General features: G+C 21.6%; 1 protein-coding gene across 2 annotated transcripts in view; it reads right to left on the bottom strand.

Annotated features, from left to right (window-relative positions):
• The window catches only part of LOC122716442 (beta-1,4-N-acetylgalactosaminyltransferase bre-4-like), a 107,113-nt gene that overhangs the window by 59,252 nt on the left and 30,104 nt on the right, over positions 1-17,757 (bottom strand). For both annotated transcript variants that reach the window (XM_043939504.1, XM_043939503.1), the window contains one exon: positions 13,358-13,403. The gene's annotated coding sequence lies outside the window, so the exon portion shown is untranslated. The remainder of the gene's footprint in view (positions 1-13,357; positions 13,404-17,757) is intronic.

The raw sequence follows: 17,757 nt of genomic DNA, 5'->3' as shown, positions 1-17,757 counted from the left end.
TTATTTATTCGGAATTTCACTTTTCTAATCTATTTGTATTTCACTTTTTTATATTAAAACATACTTTTTCATAGATTTTTCGATATGTATAAATAATACATATAGAATGAATAGAATATAATTTATAAATAATAAATAATTATAATTATAAATAATTTATAAATAATTAATAATTAATATAAAGATATTGCATAATCAGTGATTCTGATATCTAAATAGATGAAGTATTCTTCAAAGTAAAAAAATCAATATTGTTATTTTTTTTATCTATTTTAATTCAAATTTAATTCAAAACATTGTTTTATCTTATATTTTTATATATATATATATATACATAAGAAAAAAAGAAAAAATGATCATGGATTGAATATTATAAACAATTTAAATTCAATATGTTATTATTTATTTTATTTATAATATTTGTTCTTTTAAATTGATAAACAATATTGATAATTTTTAGTATCTATTTATTTTAATACAATTATATTTCCATATATTCTGCAATGTCAGTCTCTTATCTCATCCTCTTATCATTTAATTCAAAAGGAGTGTCATTAATCATCCACGGTTATAAAATCTTGTTAATTTTGTACATTTTCCTTGCCTTATATGGAAGAAGGTAAGTTATTTAAATATAGAAAAGGCAATCGCGATTCTGAAAAGGTTGGGAAGCACTGTTACAAACGATGAATAATAATCAGAGGATGCAAAAGAGAAAGAGAGACAGAAAAAGGAAGCACAGCCAAAATGAAAACATATCCAACATAAATACATAACTTCTTAGGCAACAGTTCGTTCAGTTAAACGATAATTGGATTTTTCGTTAATCGAAATTCCAATAATCGATCATTCCATTAATAGGAGTTCCGATAATTGATATTTTATGTATTATATAATATTAATAATGCATTTATTGTTTAAAAGAAATTTCGTTTTGAAAGAATTATCACCAATTTTATTTTTAATTCTGTAGTTTATAATTTAATAATATTGTATAATTTTTTAAATTTTTCTTAATAATAAAATTTCATATCTTCATATAACATTTTTGTATATTCGTATTTTTTTTCTGTCGTACATTAATAATTTGTTGTAATTCCGTAAGTTAAAGTATTTATTATTTATCTGTCAGTTAACCGATTTTGATAATTAATATTTATGTAATGCTTAAAATTGATTTTGATTTCATTTTGGTTAGTATTGAGAATATCTTCATAAACCTTATGATCTCATCAAAACATACTATTAATAAATCTTCCGCTATTAGGTAACCTGCATAGAATCTACCTCTGCATATCTAATGCTATAGTAGCCAAATATAGAAACAAGTGATGAAATTAGAAATACTTTCGATATAAGTAACTGTAATAATTCTAACTGTAAGTATAATCGAGTTGATTCTACGAGTGAAAAATGTAGAATAAAATTTTTTCACTGAGTTTTCTTTTCGAGTAAAAACAAGTTTGAAAAATGTTCAAGTGCATTAAGTAATTAAAATTGGCTATTTAGCTGATTCGATACGAATGAATCATAGATAAGTGATAAGGTTACTACGTAGAAATAAGCAAAAAAGTAAAAAATACAGAAAAATGAATTTTTCGTTTTATATTTTTATTGGATATCTTTCTAAAAAATTTTCGTAAAATTTCTACTCTGTTGGAGAATAATGCATTTTTGCTATTTCTTGGAATTTTAATATCATATTATTCTTATTTTATATTGTGAAAAAATTTTAATTTGATTTTCTATCTATAAACTACACATTGATCGTAAAGATGAATAATTATTCCAACATTTCTTTCATAATGTTTCTTAATAATTCTAATTAATAATTCTATAACGTATAATGTCATTACGTATAAAATAAAAGAAAAATAATCCAACGTTTACACGCATAGCATGATTTGATACGAGTAGAATAGCGAAGTTATTTGGTTTATGGAATGGAAAACAAAAAATAATTTATAACTCTGAAAATATTAATTTTTCTTTTTTTTTTGATTCACATTTATTAAAACTTTTTTTTATATTTAGTATGTATTATCTATTCTAAAAATTATGAATCATTTTTTTTGTCATATTATTTTTATAGTATTTAATGTGTAAAGATATATTTAATATATAATTAAAGATATATTATTTAATAGTTTTATAATTAAAAAATTAAAATATAGATTGTTAGATTATTAATTAATATTAGTTATTCTGAATATTTTTGGAAGTTTATAGAGAATATTGTATACTGTTCCAAAATGTTCAATACATTTCATGAGTTGAATATAGGTAAATCTGAATATTTATTTTCTATTCTGTTCAGAACTGATTTTTATATTTCTATTCATTCTGATAATCTATCTTCTCACTTCTGATTAAAAATTTTAATAAAAGTTACTTACACATTTGTAGTTTGCCACAAAATTGTCTCAATCAAAATATTTCCAATACTTTTTATTTCTCTTAGAACAAAAGAAAAATATTTGCTTCAATATTTGCATTGAGATGAAAGAATGAATCTGATTGTTCTTTTAATAAATTTGATTGTTCTATTATACCTTCGACTGATTTATTATTTTATTTAAAAAACATATATATTTTTGAAGCTTAAATAACACTTAAATTTATGTAAATATATGAAATGATGAAATATTTAGCAAAATTATACCATTTTTTTTTCTTTTTATTATTTAAAATGTATACTTCAATATCGATTTTATTTCGATTGAAATAAGAGAAATGATTCGACAACGAATTTAATAAGAGTGTAATACTATTGACTATTATAAAAATAAAACAGAAGCATACAGCAATATTATACGAATTTCATTAATTAAATTTGATTACACACATTCTTATAATTCCACAATTTTCCTATTCTTCTAACTTAAATCCACATAGCTATTTTCTCAAAAATTAAAAATACATCTCAAGAATCGTCATTTTGAAGCAATTAACGAATGTTTTTAAGAAGATTAAAATTTGAATAAAGTTTCAACAGAAACATTTTAACAATGTCATCAAAAAACAAATGAAGAAGATAATATTTCTTTCATAAAAAAAAAAAGATCTTTCAGACATTATCTATGGATACATTTATTATTACCATTGTATTATTTATCATTGAAATTTTAGTTATATAAATAAATTCCAGATCAGTATTAAATAATTTATCAAAATTACTTTGATATTTATTAATATAAATGCATGATTGCAAATGATTAAAGATACCGCATACATGTATGGTTACACTCCAATTACGACCATTTGTAGATCAATATTCACCGATCGAGAGATTGTGAAAAAACATATTTAACCTAGAAAAGTGTAGAGCTTAATGATATGTTATTTTAAAAAGAAGAAGTTAAGTAAATATAATGTGAATTTTTTTTTATCTCTTTTTTTTATCTCTTTTGTCAAATGGGCGTTTTCTTTCAAAATATCGAGTCTCACTTATCAGTTACGCCCATTTTGTGTTATTCGATTAGTACACACAGGATGTTCGAACAAAATGCTGTTAAATTAAAAAATTTAAGGGATGATTCTAAAGCCTAAAATAAAAATGGAAAAATGTGTTTCAAATTAAGATGTTAATTTTGCATTGAATAAAGCAAAAAGGAGATAGAGCTATTTTATCTTTCTTTTTGTTTTTTACCTTAATGCAAAATTAAAATACTCGTGATTTGAAAAATAAATTCCAATTAATATTTCTGTATACGAACGTTCCTGTTTGCTTTCTCATTTTTTATTAAATTCGTCCAAAATCTCTGTACATTATCACGAGTGTTTGCACAAAGATTTAATTTTAATAGTACACGAGTACATCCATACTGGATAAATGATTAATTTTGAAATAATGATAAATATAGAATCGTCTCGTAAAAAAATGATAAATTTCTCGTAAAAATCTAATCTCGTAAAAAAATAATAAAAATGATAATATTTTTTATTATAAAAGTTGAAAAAAGAAACGAAAAATATATTTTTTAATAAAGAAATCAAAAATTTTGTTATACTCGACGCAAATGAATTAACGTTGCACGAAATTGAAATTATTTTTTCTTTCAGTTTAATTATTATTTCGTTTGTATCTGTTTCACAAACAACGTGTTCGTTAAAACATCATTTTAACAACTAAACTACAATTTAAGTAATAAATCTCAATCAATATGTGTTGCATATATTATTGTTATATTATATAATGTATTATATATAATGTATTGTTATATTAATGTATATAATTTGTTATATAAATTAATTAATTACTTTTTAAAAAATAGTATTACTGGAATTTTAATATTAGTATTTGCCATTTTGTTAAAGACTGTAATTAATTTCTATAATTAATTTAAATTTACAGTAGATGTATTTATTCTACGTTTGATTTTAATTAAAGCAAATAAATATACACTTTCATATAAAATTCTTTCATATAAATATTTTCAATAACATTTCATCATTAAAAAGTTTAATATTGTTAATACTCTTAAGCTCATACTCGTGATACAAGAATAATAAATATAAATAATTATTTGTTTATTTTTTTCCTCAGTTATCTCCAAAAATTATGGTAGTTTATTATCAAACTTATGTAAAATATATTTATCATACTTATCTACTTTATCATTATTCGTAATTTATTACAAAGAATTTATTATAAAAATTTGAAAACAAAATTTTTAGGTATTAAAATGTTAAATAAATGTAAATTTATTAAGTGTTGCATGAAATATAAATATAATAAATATCCAACAATTTCATGGAAGAAAATATTCAGCTATAAATTTTGGATTTTTTATCTCCTAATAATTTATTAATCAATAATTTATTTTATCAAAAAATTTACTTTTATAAAAAAAATGTAAATTAAATTTAATTTTTAATTTAATTTCATAATTATTTAAAATTTGTGATTTTATTTATGTTCAATTAATCATATAATATAATAAATAAATAAATTTATAAGGTATTATAAGTTTTACTTGTTATCAAAATTGTTAAATATAAACTTATTTTTATCAAATGATTTCCTGGTTTATTTTAATTAGTAATAAACAAATGGAAATATCAAAACCACAACGATAACATTATTTTTGTTATCCGATATATTATTTCTGCATTGATTTTAAAATGTGTATTTTTTTAATATTTATCTGTATTTTTTTTATTTATAGAAAAAGAAAAAATACAAGAATTAATAAAAATAAGCAGAAAATAAAAGAATAAATATCAAATGAGAGATTAATCTCTTCAAAACGTTCTTTTTAACCTTTTAATAATTAATATTACGTATATGCAATATAGTAAATAATACTTTAGTTGTTATTATTAAATAACTATTATTATTAACTATTATTATTATTAATATTACTTATCGTTAAATTATTAATTTATTATTAATTTATTATTAGTAATAATATTACGAATGAAAAAATATATTTTTTATTTATTAACTCTTTTAATAAAATTAATAATTAATAATTTAATACTACTAATAACTATTACGCATTTATAATGTAATTAATGTAATTATTATCAATTTAAAAATAAATAAAAAAAGAATTATTTCTAAAAAAAATTTTATTCTTTATTAATAATAATTACGATAATATAATAATATGAATTATAATAAATTATAGAAAAAATAAACTAAACCTAATTTTTAAAGTAAAATATTATTTTGTAATATTGAATTAAAAAAATTCATTGAAATTGATTAAAAACTAAATAAAAATCAATAATTTCTTATATAGAATTTAATATTCTTCGAATTTTTCGCGTAAAAAATATAGTATTACATTAAAAAAAAAAACAAAAATTGATTTTGAAATTTTCGAAATACTTGCACTGATAAAGATATTTATATATCATTACATAATATTCCGCTTTCGAATCATGCAATTCTTATATAAAAATCTTTTTATATACTTTAAAAATTATTCGAAATAACTTCGATTTATATAATCTAATTGAATTTAAGTTCTAATAGATTTCACAGTAATTATATATAGAAAAACTAAAAACTCTATATAACTCTATAATTATTATGATTTAGAATGCATGAATCGCTTTAAATAAATATCGTGCATTCATCAAGCGATAAATTTATATTTAAATCCATTTAAGTCTTAAGTATATTGAAATTTAAAAATTCATTAAAAAGCTTTGAAGATATCAATAATAGTAAAGTCTCGATTGGAATCATTGAAAATCTCAATCGTCTTACTCGCATTATCAATTTGATTTCGACACTTCGCGAAGGGTGTTATATAGATAGTACAAGTGAAGCAGATTAACTCTCAAGAGTTTTGAATTCCTTTGAGACTTTCGAGATATTATTTAATAGACTATTTTAATAGACTATTTTAAGAAACTATTTATTGAAACTTTCAGTATTTCGAAAACGATCAATTTTAGAGATTTTGAGATTTTAAAAGAAGATTTTTGAAAATCTTTAAAAGATTTCAAGCATAACTTAAATACAATCTATTACTATTTATATATGTATTCTTAAAATAGATGTCTTTCTAAAATATAATATTATATAATAACATAAAATTATATCATTAATAAAATTGAGATAATAAATTGAGACAATCTGTAAAAGATTAAGAAGCGAAAATAGAAAAAAAAGAAAGACCTAATTTAATACAACGTTTAATAGTATACTCTTAATGTTTCGAAAGGGTCAGCTTGTAATTAGCTGGAAGAGGTTGGCATATTGCGCATCAAGTTTCTCAAGGAAACGGAGTTGCCACGGATTAGAGCAAGTTGTGTACACAAATGTGGCACGAAGCTAGGTCAGACGTGCAATTTGTTTCTTCAGGGTCGTGCGCGGCCACCACGAAATAACCTCGAGAGTTTTTCTAGCATCGTGACATAGACGCGTATTTACTTATTATTCGTGAATGTACGAGATATAATATAGGATATCTCCGAAATCGTGATATGAATTAACCGGATGATGTTTTTAGATGCAAAAATAATAATGTCGAAAAAGAAAAAAGAATAATATTTTTAATGTTTCGTTTTCAAACAGATGAAGTTTGAAAAATTTTTATAAGTGAAATTGGTTTAATATTGGTTTTTATAAGTGAATTGGTTTATTTCTAGATATAGTTAGTTACGAATGAAAATAAACAAAACGTATGGAATAAAATCTTTTCATTTAGAAAAATTAATTTTCGAGAAAATTGCATTTGATTGTACAATTTTTAAATATTGATTCGATTGTTGATATTTAATATCGATTTTCTTAAAAAAAAAAAAGAAAACAAAATTTTATGTTTTCTTTTTTAAATTCTACAATTAAATTGAATATTATTCTCTTTTTTTTTATTTATTTTCGATAAAATTTAATATAATCTCATGTTTACTTGGATCTTCGTGAGAAATATTACGAACTAAACTAAATTATTTCTATGATATAGTAAACTTAGCAGTAAATCTATATACTAAACCTAACTCAAACTTGATACAAACTTAATCATCAAACTTTATCATCATAACATAAAATCAAACTCTTAAAAAATACACAGGATGTTAATATATTCGTGGAGAAAATCGAGAAGAAAAAAATACGAAAGTTGGAACAAAAATGTCGATTAAGATTTATTTATCAAATTATAAACAATTATAGTTTGTATTGGATGAAGCGAAACTTAAATAGAGATAATTCTATCCTCTTTACACTACCTTATACATCTAGTCGATCTTAAATTGCTCATAACTGAATAAATAATCTAATAAATAATTAAAAGATCATAAAAAAGTATTTTATTATAATATTTAAAAATATTATTTATTTGAAGAAATTGGATTGAAAAAAGAAACTTTATAATTATCCAGAATTTTTCCAATAATAACAAGAAATTTCATTCAAAATTCGATTCAATTATATATAATTGAATTAGAAGAATAAGAAGAATATATATTATTTATGCAAAACACATGCAATGTGAAAAATATATATATATATAAAAAATTAAATTTATTAATAAATAAATCTCGACCAACATTTTTTATATTGCAACTTTCGTCTTCTTCTCTAAACTATTCAATTCTTCAAAAACGAATATATTAACATTCTATCTATTGTTAAAAGTTGTTATTTGCGGACATACAGATAATACTTCTGCACTTTTGGTAAAATTAGGAAAAAACACTTTGTATATGATATATACAATCGAGGCGAGTGCTTTTAGAAACCAGAAGCTAACCTATTCTTGCGTCAAGTTTGTACAAGAACGTTGCGGATGGAAACAAACTACCGAGTTCGGTAAATTTGCTTTTTTAACTCTGCAAGCAATGACACAATGAATTTCCGTTTTCACGCAACATCAAATATTAGTATGCATATATTAAAAAATATACATCAAATTTTTTCCAACAATTTTGACTTTTGACAAACGAAAATCATAAATCTCTATTTCATGTTTATCTAAGATATGAGACAAGTATACATATATATATATACTTGAAATTATATACTATTGAAATTTAGTGATACATATATATTAAAATATAAGTAATTATTAATATATAGTAAAATTTGAATATTTAAGTGCATTTTAGACAAATAATTTAATACAAATAAATATAATTTTCCAATTTGTAAGTAATAATAAAAAGTAACATGATTTTGATTATAATTTTTAAAAAGTGTAATTATTAATGTATAATAAAATTTGAATATTTAAGTGCATTTAGACAAATAATTTGCGACAAATAAATATAATTTTCTAATTTATAAGTAATAATAAGAAATAACATGATTTTGATTACAATCTTTAAAAAGTGTAATTATTAATGTATAATAAAATTTGAATATTTAAGTGCATTTAGACAAATAATTTAGACAAATAAATATAATTTTCCAATTTGTAAGTAACAATAAAAAGTAACGTGATTTTGATTAATCTTTAAAAAGTATGTTATATATATATTAATAAATTTGATTCATATATGTATAATATACCGGTTTTCTGAAAAATTTTTTAAATTTACAATGGCAGTTGTGAAATGAATAATATCATGATTATTTTTAATAATATCATGATTATTTTTTTGTTTATACTTTATGATAATGGTTGCTATAAGATGTGTTCTTAATGATTTATTAACGATAAAATTTAATGAACAAAAAAAAGATAATGGTAAAAAATAACAAAAAAAAGATAATGGTATAGTAAAAAAATTTTTTTCCACATTTGTCACATCAATTTTTTTCAAGAAAAATATTTCGAGATTTATCGTTGGATTTTTTTAAAATTCGTGAAATACAAAGAATTATATTTAAGATTTTGTTTCTTATTGAAAATCTATCAACGAAAAAATCATGGAATCCAATCCTTTTAACTTCTTTTTCGTTGTCGCTTAATTAAACCTTATCGTAATAATAATTATTATCCTAATAGTTGTGAATAATATTTTAGAAAAATTTCAAAAATAAACAAAAATAAAAAAACATGAGTATCTGTCGAAAGAAAAATCAAATATGATGATGACATTAATAATTGGTTATTATATTTTAAAATATTTTATTATTATTATTAAAATATTTCTTATATATTATTATTAAAATAATATTAAAAAATTAAAATATCGAACTTGATTATTTATCAATATGATCTTTTAAAACAGGCACTTAAAATGTGTTATTCAATTTATGTAAATTTTTAAAAGTCTGGAACATTGGATTAATTCAATTTATTCAAACGAAGAAATTTAATTTGAAATTTAATTTGAAACAATTTGAAGATCGAATCGTCTTTAATCTGGAACAGATTATATTCCAAGTTCACTATATTATAATATTACATTAGAAATACACGAATACAGTAATTACACACATATATACATGTATCTTACACATATATAATCAAGACCATGACCTTTAACATTTAATCAATTAATTGCATATTGATGTAATATTTTCAAGGTAACAAGATAACAAGTTAAACACGTTCGTTAGCAGGACAGTAATTTATTCTGCAATTTATCGTAATTTTCATTATTAACGTTTCCAAGACATTTTTAACTTTATTAACTAAACATTTAAACTCGATAACATCGCAAATTAATTAAATTGATCGTAACCATAATTTCGAAAAACAATTAGAAAGAAAATTACTTTTGATCATATTATCATCGATAAGAATAAATTGCGTGACTATATAATTCTTGACGTGGTAAATAAATATGTGGTATCTAAATACGAAATAAAAAGAGAATTTTATTGATGATTTATATCTATTATCTAAATACATAATATTCGCTTTTTTTTTTAATTAATAATCATTTTCCTCGAAACAAGTGAACGACCATAGGATAAAAACGCATTAATATCAACGTCGCGTGAAATCACACGTTATAACGTGACATTTGTAGTGTGAGCCGCAGATTAATTTCCATTGTCTCTTTTTATCTTCTAGTATTTAATGTCGCATTAACTGCTTACCTGTAATGTTATTAGTGACATAAAGAAGGATTACAACTTATAGGTTATAAGTACAGTGAAGAATAAAAGTTTTCATACGTTATCTTATAAGGAATTTTACTTAAAAATTTTAATTTTAAATTTTAATTTTGTATGTGCGTATTAATTTTTTTTAAAACGGGAATAAAATTCTCAAAGTTTCTGCATTTTTTCATTTTATTTTTTTTTTCTCACAATAACGATAAATACGTCTATAATTCCTATAATATGATATTTCGCTGAAATAATTCACAAAATTTTAAAATCCATTTAAAAATAAAAAAAAGTTTATTTTTTGAAATAAATTTTTTATCTCTAATGAAACTTGGTGAATATGTAAAATGTTATGAACCACTTATATGAAGCTCTTTTTTCCTCAACAGAATATCAGTTGAAAGAATATCAAGACTCAAAGTTTTAGGGTTCTTTAAATATTCTGTAATAACGTAAGATAGAGAAAAGTTTCAAATTACAAAATGTTCAAACTTAGTGTTCTATAATTTATCTGTTATAAAAAAAAAAAATTCTGAGACAAAGTTGTATTTAAAACTTGATAAAATGTTAAAAATTTTAGGGGTTAATTTTACCCTTTCAAAAACATTATATAATATAAATATAATTCCATGCATAACTCATTATATTGCACGTAAATTTTCATCATTTTGAGCTCAATACATTTCTTTATAAAATCATATATCCACTGCAAACAAATTATAATAATGCTATCCATGTTATTGCACATAAAAGAACATTTCATGTAGAAAAAAAATAGAAGATCCATATATATAATATACGACCTATCAGAAACATAATAATTCTCTATTATATTTTAAATATTCTCTTTTTATGTAAACATTCATTTTCATTTTATTTTTTAAATTGCCTATAAATAAGCCTCAACCAGAGAGATATTTTTGTGTTCCTTTCAATCTCTATCTGTCATACGTTAACAGCTTTTACACGTCTTATTCTATATCCCTCTTCTAATCCAAAGAACCACTATGCGAGGTTTCATATCGCCTTATCAACATTGTTGACCTTGACCGCGATGTCATTTTTGATCCAGTCAGCTTAGCTACCAGATAATTACATAACGAAAGATAAATTAGATCTAACAAGATAAATTTGGATTCATGGGTCACTTTTTAAACCAAGTGCAACGCACTCCGCGATTACTTCAAGGGTAAACATTATTATCTATAGCGTGCATATCGCTAAATACACATAACACGCGATAAAATTCTTAATCATGTGTAACATGATAACAGGTGATTTCACGTGATGTATCTAATAATAACATATCTTTCTGCATTAATTGTACAGAATGTATGTGATTAAGGGAAGTAAAAAAAAAAAAAAAAAAAAAAAAAATATGTTAATTTCACTACACGTAGCAAGATCTTAATTTTTTGTCAGAGTCGAACAAGAAAACTCGAATTATACCAGGATTACTGCGAAACTGCTACATTATCATAAATTGCACGTATCCTGCGGGTACAGTCATGGCAATCACGCACACACGCGTTAACAATGAGAACGAGAACTTCTTATTGAACTAATAACGCAATATTCCGGTTAATCTGTTAAAATATTATTTGCACGATATACCGGCTCTGAAAAAACGAAGAAAGAATTGCTGGAAATAAGATGTGTGTATATTAGAGGTTGACAGATTATACGTGGAATTTTTTTTTTTTTTAACAGATTTAACGTGGTATGCGTTAAACAAATTGGTGTTTCTTTCTGGAGAATTTTTTGAAAAATTTTGTAATTGTTTATTTCTTATTTTGTGAGAAATTTATGTTTAGAATAGATAATTATAAATATCAATAATTTATTATCACTTATTCTATATAATCAACATTCACTCAAATTGAAAGAAATTTTTCTATAAAACTATAGATTTAAAAAAAAAGAAAGAAAGAAACAGATTAATGCTAATGCTTATATTGATTGGTGAACACATTGTGCTTTTCGAGAAATTATTTTAACTAATTTCGTTTTGAAAAAAATTTCTCTTATTTTTTTATTTTAGTTTTTTTTATTAAAAAACTTTGTGTGCAAATTCCCTTGTGTACAAGATTAAATATTTATTGAACGTTTTTTATGATTTTAATAAATATTGTTAATATAATACATTTTTTTTAATTTTTAAATATTATTTTTCGAGAAATGAAAAATATCGAAAAATTAAAAATTCCATAAACAATGTTTCTTTAATTAAGATTTTTTTTATACGTACAAAAATGAAAAAAAAATTTTACAAATGAATAAATATTTTCTTTTCCTCTGTATCTTAATTAATTATTTTAATTTTTTAATTAATTTTCTAATCTTCTTTTTATTGTAAAAATATACAATACACATGTAATAACATATACATTGGACATAGACTACTAAAAATATAAAATACAGAGAGAATGCAAATTTTTTATTTTTTCTTTTTTTTTTCCTACAAAGTAATTTTCCAAACAAAGCGAATTTTAAATTCTTTTAAATAATTAAGTATCCGATGTATATGTTACATTCTTCGAAGATTATTTTGAAAGAAAAAAAAAAAAAAATTCGCAATTTTATATATTGTCTTAACGAGTTTCATTATTTTTTTATTTTATTGTGTAATATGCATATCTATTTAAAATAATATAAAATAAATCTTCTGATCAAAAATAGATTATTGTATTGTATATTTAAGAATTGACAAATGAACAATTTAAACAAAAAGTTCAGAAGATATCTTTAAATTTCACAATATTTATTTTTTCTTTCAAATTGACTCTTTTATTTTATGTCAAAATTTAAAAATAAAAAATATAATAGATTTTTTTATATAAAAATTATTAATTAAATGATTATAATAGTTATTTATAATAAATTTTAACTTACTGAATTAATACTGGATGATATCATTAATCGAATATCCCTTCAGCAACTGAAACAAAATTATTAAATTATTTTATTTTTTTTTTCTACTATTTGTTTAACAATTTATATTTAATATTAATAGATTAATGATAAGTTAATAAAAAATAAAAACTACTAATGTCGACTTATATATAAAAATAATAAAGAATAAGGAAAAATTCAAGCTATCAGCAATGATAATATATATAACTTTTGCATTATCTTAATGAATATCTTAATAAATATATATAATGGAAAATTTATAGTAGATGACGAAGAAAAACAAGATAATCTATAATTAAGGAAAATAAAACTAATTATTATAATTCTATGCCAATATTATAGGATAACATTTTTTTTTCTTTCAATAATGATACAACCATAAAGGGAAACATGTATGAACATTTATTATAAACAAAGATTATTATTTTTCTTAAAAATATATATTTTAAACTCTGAAAATTAACTTTATTACAAAAAAAAAAGATAAAAAGCAGAATTATGAAAAATTTAACTAATCATATAAAAGTTGATTTGTATATACAATTTTATTAAGAAACTTTAATAGTGAATTTTAACAATATTTCTAAACATTAACATCAATTTAATGTTATTTTGTACGAATAATTGTGTATTAATTTGTGTATTAATTTGTGTATTAATTTGTGTAAACGAACGATGTGGAAAACAATAACAATATTGTATAAAAAATTGAATCATCGAGAAATTTTAAATAAACTAATAATTATAATCTTAGAACTATTGTAATTCCATCTGATTATCTAAATTGAATATAAAAATTAAAATATCCACTTGTATTCCTTCTATTCTCATCTAAACGATCTCAAACTCTTGAAAGGTAACGTGTATAGATCGAATTTTAGAAAGATTAAATTGAAAAAGCTCGCTTTATTTTGATCTTTTTCCACTTATTTCGTCCATTCTGTCATCGATTGCTCTTGCAATTTATAAAATATTTCCCTGGAACGGATAAAATCCACTTTATAAAATGTAAAAGGTGCATTCTAAGTATGGCAGCAGAGGCGATTTCACGGTAGCTTCAATTTGGACCAAGTCCAAGTCGAAAATCGATCGATCTTTAAAACGTATATGCTTACTCCAAACTTATTGGACAATATCGTGAACAAAGTATCGCTCTAATGTCGAAAATATTTTCGATATAAATCTCCTCTTGATAAAAATGAAATTTATTCAGAATGAAATTGATCTCATCTCGAATATACCAAAATTTATTAAAATCATTAAATATTGTATTCAAATATTATATATGATTACATGTGGATTTAGTGCAGAAATCCATAATAATAATGTTAAGAGATATGAAAGTTTTATGAATATTAGCTTCAATAGAAAAATTTTTTAATGTAAACTTATTAATTACTTATAAATATAAATATGGAGATAATGCATCTGAGGAAATATTTTATTTTATTTTATATTTAGATATGAAAATTGAATCGAAAAAAAGAATTGTTCTACATTCTTATAAACAATAATTTTATAAAAAAAAACTAAAAATGATATAGTTTAAATCTCAATTTTTATATTTCTTATTTTTCTTTCTCTTGTAATCTATATTTGAGTTTCTTCTAAATATTGTGTCATGCTTAGTAAAGTGTAATAAATAGTAATATGAAAATTATATCTTTGAATTTTATCACTCATTATAAAATGGTATGAATAATAATTATGAGCAATAAGCAAAAAATATAGTATAGGGGATTTTTTTTTACACAGAAATTAAAATACATAAGGAAAATTTAAAATACATAAGGATTTCCATATCACTTAAAATAATAATATTTTCAATCTTATCCAGTATCTTATTCATTCATTTTTATTACTTTTATTATTCAAATTTATTAATTAAAAAAAAATTTTACGTTATTTGTTATTAAAATTTGTAAAATTATAATTATATTTTTTACATAAAAAAAGTATTAATAACACGACGTTATTCATATTTAATTGATTTAGGAACATATTACAAAAACTTGTTTTCCTTGAGAAACTAATAACGAAAATTACATTCATAATAAGAATTATTATTATTCTTAAGACGAATTTTATTTCTGTAACACAGTTTCCTCTCGTATTGAATCCCTCAATTTGCACTCGAGTTTCTTCTCGAATATCTTTAATAATTTCGAATTTTTTTGATTTCTTATTCAAATATGTAATAAAAATATGCAATATGTAATAAATCAATGGCTCTTAATCTTTGATCCATGAACCCTTAGGAGGCCGCAAAGTCCTCAGACATAAAAGTGAATGACTGAGATAAAGCACGTGATATTTATTGATTCATTTATAATAAATCTCTTTCCTCTAATTTGAAACATTATAGTATACAATTTGTTGGTTTATAGTAAAACAATTGATTTTAATTTATATTCAGTTATTGTTCAAGTTTTAAATTGGCTTCTATAACTTTATATCTTTAATCGTTAATATAATAAATTCTAAATGATTTTATATTTTATAAATTAAATTAGTTTTAATAAAATTAAAAATTGAAAATTTATTAGTAATAAAAAAAATTTGAATTTTTCAATATTCTTTCTTGAATTATAAAATAATTAAAAAGAATCGCGCAGAAAAAAATAGAAACTGTTGTATCATTGGATCGTGGTCTACTTTTTACAATTGAGAATAAAAAAAGAAACACGTTACATGGAGGAAAGATGAAAAGAAAAAAAGAACGGTTAAAGAAATACGTAAATGGAAACTCGTTCTCGAATGAACTCGTGTTCTCGAATGAAAAGGACGCGACGATTTCAAAACATTTAAACGAACACAAATATAACATAAGCAAATGGAAATATAACTTATATATATATTTCGTTGAAATGTTAAATCATTTTAGATGCGAGAATGTCGTAGAGATGAAACGAGATTGATCTCTACATTAATTACATATTCTAAATTAAAAATGAATTTATTTAATTCTCAATAAAGTTACTATATACTAATAACTTGTATATATAAAGTATTAATATAATCATGGAATATCATTGGAAGATTGATTCTAGAGCTCGAAATAAATACAAAAATTGATGTGCAAAAATATCGGTTGAGACTTATTTATTAAATTATAAAGGCAATTTAAGTTTCCGTGAGATAAAATGAGATGAGAATACAGTACAAGGGCAATATAACAAAGACAAAACGATTTCGATTCGATTTTGATTAATTATAATTTAATAATAAATAATAAATAAGTGAACTTTTGTGTTTATTTTGTTTTAAAATTAATCCTCCAAATATCCCACGAATATATTAAAATCTTGTATATGCATGAATTTGTTATATTCAATTATTGTCACACAGTATTCGTTTCATTTTGAATATATAATGAGTTGAATATTTCCTTTTGCGCATTTGTTCGCGTAGATACGATGAATTACAGTGTTCAATTATTTATTATTTCAAGTTCTTATGTAATAAAAGATATTTTTTATATTTTGGAAAATATTGAAACGTAAATGAATATAATCGAAATGAATAGTCATCGAAGGACAATATTTATAAAATGTTAATAATTTTTTAGATTTAATGCAAAACATGGAAAAAGAAACACAACTAAAATAAAAACACAACTAAAATAAAAATATAGAATAGAATTTTATTCTAATTTGTTTTTTTATTCTAATTTGTTTTTTCATTCATTATAATAATAATAAATTGTTCCTTAAATTGACATTTAGAGATTCTTTTATGTAAACATTTTCAGTAAACATTAAAGATAGATTGAAAATAGGTAGTTTCATGAAATTCAGAATCAGAAATTTTTGAAATCGAATTTCCAAAACTCAAAATGTTTATTTATTTTTCTTCTTTTCAATGAATTTGTACATTAACTCCTTTATGATTTAAATCAAATATTGTAACAATATGTATAATTATTTTTTTAAATAAAAGAGTTAAATTTCTCTCTCTCTCTCTCTCTCTCTCTCTCTTCAATTTTTCTTTCTTTCTTCTCCTTTCTTTGACAATATATTAAAGTATTAAAATTGATGAGATATATTGTATTTCTAATAATTATCAATTAAAATTATCTTGTATAGGATTTTGTTTATTTTCAAGATCGTATATCCAATACATAGCAATAATTAAAAACATATAACTCAAAAATTAAGACCTATCGTCAGGTGCATAAAAATAAAAATCGTTCAAAATATAATCCTTAATGACATACATATTTCGACCTCAATTTATGAGGCAGCAGTTAATCGATAAGTTCATCTTCTTTTTTTACTTCATATTGTTATATTTACTTATTTTATTATGAAATATATATATAAAATATTATCAAATTTTAAATTTCGAGAAATCTTTAAATTCAAGTCCGTGATTAGGCA

Source organism: Apis laboriosa, unplaced genomic scaffold (assembly GCF_014066325.1).
Source record: "Apis laboriosa isolate Shangri-la unplaced genomic scaffold, ASM1406632v1 scaffold45_cov149, whole genome shotgun sequence".
NCBI lineage: Eukaryota > Metazoa > Arthropoda > Insecta > Hymenoptera > Apidae > Apis > Apis laboriosa.
Note: the sequence above shows the minus strand (reverse complement) of the source record. Positions and strands in the feature narration are given on the sequence as shown.